The sequence below is a fragment of the Tupaia chinensis genome, unplaced genomic scaffold (assembly GCF_000334495.1).
Source record: "Tupaia chinensis unplaced genomic scaffold, TupChi_1.0 Scaffold142716_1, whole genome shotgun sequence".
Taxonomy (NCBI): Eukaryota; Metazoa; Chordata; class Mammalia; order Scandentia; family Tupaiidae; genus Tupaia; species Tupaia belangeri.
Genome location: NW_006202562.1, coordinates 1,883,258 through 1,885,865, shown reverse-complemented (window position 1 = coordinate 1,885,865; position 2,608 = coordinate 1,883,258). Strand labels below are relative to the sequence as shown.

General features: G+C 49.8%; 1 pseudogene; it reads left to right on the top strand.

Moving 5' to 3' along the window:
* Positions 1–803: 803 nt before the first annotated feature.
* LOC114005144 (60S ribosomal protein L32 pseudogene) lies at positions 804–1,243 on the top strand (annotated as a pseudogene).
* The last annotated feature ends 1,365 nt before the right edge of the window (positions 1,244–2,608 follow it).

The window sequence follows — 2,608 nt, the reverse complement described above, 5'->3', positions numbered from 1 at the left end:
GGAAAGAGAGAGACAGGAATCCCTAATAGGGACCAGGGTCCTTAACTCACAATCTACCCCCGCCAGCCCCAGACCATAGGCATGTGTCTATTGGCATGTTCAGGGAAGTCTCCGGACTCGAACCTGAAGCCCCCATACAGGAGACAGCCTTGCAGAGCTTCCTATCCCTGCGGTGCCATTTCCTGCCCCTGACAAGACTGAAACATAGTTACAGATCTTGGAGAGGCTGATGTTATGCAGGAGGAACTCCAGGAGGTATGATGTATCTGTCATCAGATATCATCTTAAAGGGCCAGGTGGCAGGTGCAGTGTTAAGGTCCTGGGTGGGTGTCACCAGATCTCCCTAAGCACATGTGCATGCCTGTCATCTGGGCTGACTGAGGCAGGGAGTACATTATGGTGTGAAGATCTTGTTGGGGGGACTGGTCTCTCTCTCTCTCTCTAAAGAAATAAATAAAGCTTAAAAAAAAATAACATTATTGGGGCCAGCAGGTGGTGTAGTGGTTACACTGCACGACTCCCACATGGCTGACTGCTCTTGGAGTTCTGGCTCTGGTGGCTTGAAAATCACACTGGTGCGTGTGAACACATGCCCAAGATCCCGGGAGGAGAATGGAGGGGAAGGGACTATGACACGGTCATCCCCTGGGGGGTGATTTCTCGCTTTTTCTCTCACTCTCTCACTGTCTCTTTTTTTTCCTCTCTCTCTCATGAGCACATGCATGCCAGGGTAAAAAACGCTCCAAAATAAGCTCTTCCTCAGCCCTGCCTGTGGGGGTGGTGCCCATCTCCTACCCCGCATCATGGCTGCCCTCAGACCCCTCGTGAAGCCCAAGATCATCAAAAAGAGGACCAAGAAGTTCATCTGGCCGCAGTCAGACCAGTATGTCAAAATGAAGCGCAACTGGCAGAAACCCAGAGATATTGACAGCAGGGTGCAGAGACAGAGAGAAGGAACAGGAGAAATCAACTCTCAGGGAGGTATGGCCATGACCCAACCCCCTCTCCTGGGCCAGATCTTGATGCCCAACATTGGTTACTATGGGAGCAACAAAAAAATAAAACACATGTTGCACAGCAGCTTCCGGGAGTTCCCGGTCCACGACATGGAGGAGCTGGGGTGAGGCCTATGTGCAGTCAGTCTTACTGTGCTAAGATCGCTCACATCTCCTCCAAGAACCGCAAGGCCATCGTGGAACGAGCAGCCCAGCTGGCCCTCAGCGTCACCAACCCCAACGAGTAGACGGCTCGTGTGCACATTTTGTTCCTAAATAAAACCACAAACCCCCATCTGGTGTCTTCCTCAAAACACACAAACAAACAAACAAAAATTCTCAAAAATAAAATAAATGAACATGATTAACAATGATGATGAGAAAGTCAGCAGTCGCTGGGGCCCCACTGGTCTACGCCCTGCCCTGGTTGGCACTCAGTCCTGGTGGATGCCCTGCTCTAGTCACCCACCAGGTGCACCCCCAGTCCTCCTCACAGCACCCTGGGGTGGGTGCTGCCATTAGAGCTGAGCAAGGTCCGTCGCAGACAGAGTCTCTATGGTGCTCAAGGCAGCAACCACAGGGATGGGGAGGCGGAAGGATGGAGGGAGTGTGGCAGTGAGGAATGTGGACTTGAGCGGTGAAAGGACCAGCACGGAGGTGCCGAAGGTCTGCTGCAGCCTCACTCAGGAAGGAATACTGTTTGCCAAGCAGAGAAGGAACCTCGAAAAGTTGGCTTCTTGGGGCCAGCAGGTGGTGTGGTGGTTAAGGCACTGAACTCCCACATGGTCTGAGTTCCAGACCTAGAGACTTAAAAATCACCCTGGGGACATGTATGTATGTGCCTGAAAGAGAGAGGAATGGAGGAGAGGGGATTGGGGCATGGCCATATCTCCCTAAGGGGTGATTTCTCCCCTTCCTTCTCTCTGTCTCTGGTGAGTGAACACTCCCTCTGGCCAAAACCAAAAAGAAAACAACGTTGGCTTCTCAACTGCAGGAAAGTTCATTTGCAATGAGAAAAAGAAGGCATAAAATTCCACATTCCTGAGTCAGAGTTTTTTAAGCCAGTAAGTGGCCATTAATGGCTTCAGAAACAGCCATATTTCTGCAAAACTCTGATCAAAGCAACCTGTTTAAGTTTTATGACCTTTGATGAAAGTATTCCAGTAAATTCCTATTTATTGCTACAAACGGAGGCAGTGTAAAGTAGGGTGGAAGTGGCATGCCGCGTTGTAATTTCACAGGCCGTAAGCTCTATTCCGTTGTATTGGTCACTGTATTTAGGCCTCTCCTTTTTTGGAGTGATTTATCATTCACCATTAACCATGATGTTTATGCTCATTGCTATAAAACAGTTGGGGACCAAGGTCTCTAATGTTACGTAAAACATCTTGGAATAAGTAAGAGGATTTCCTTTTGGAAGAAAAAAAAGATGAAATATTTGCGAGTTTTTATTCTGGAAGGGCCCGGGGCTTCTGTGAAAGCTCCAGTAGCCTGCCGAGGTGGTGCTTTCCTCACTTTGCCCTTGAGTCGTTCCCCATGTGCATCACCAGGATTCGAGAGACTCCCCAGTGTGGCCTGCCCAGCACTAAGTCCATGCTGGAGTAACAGCACAC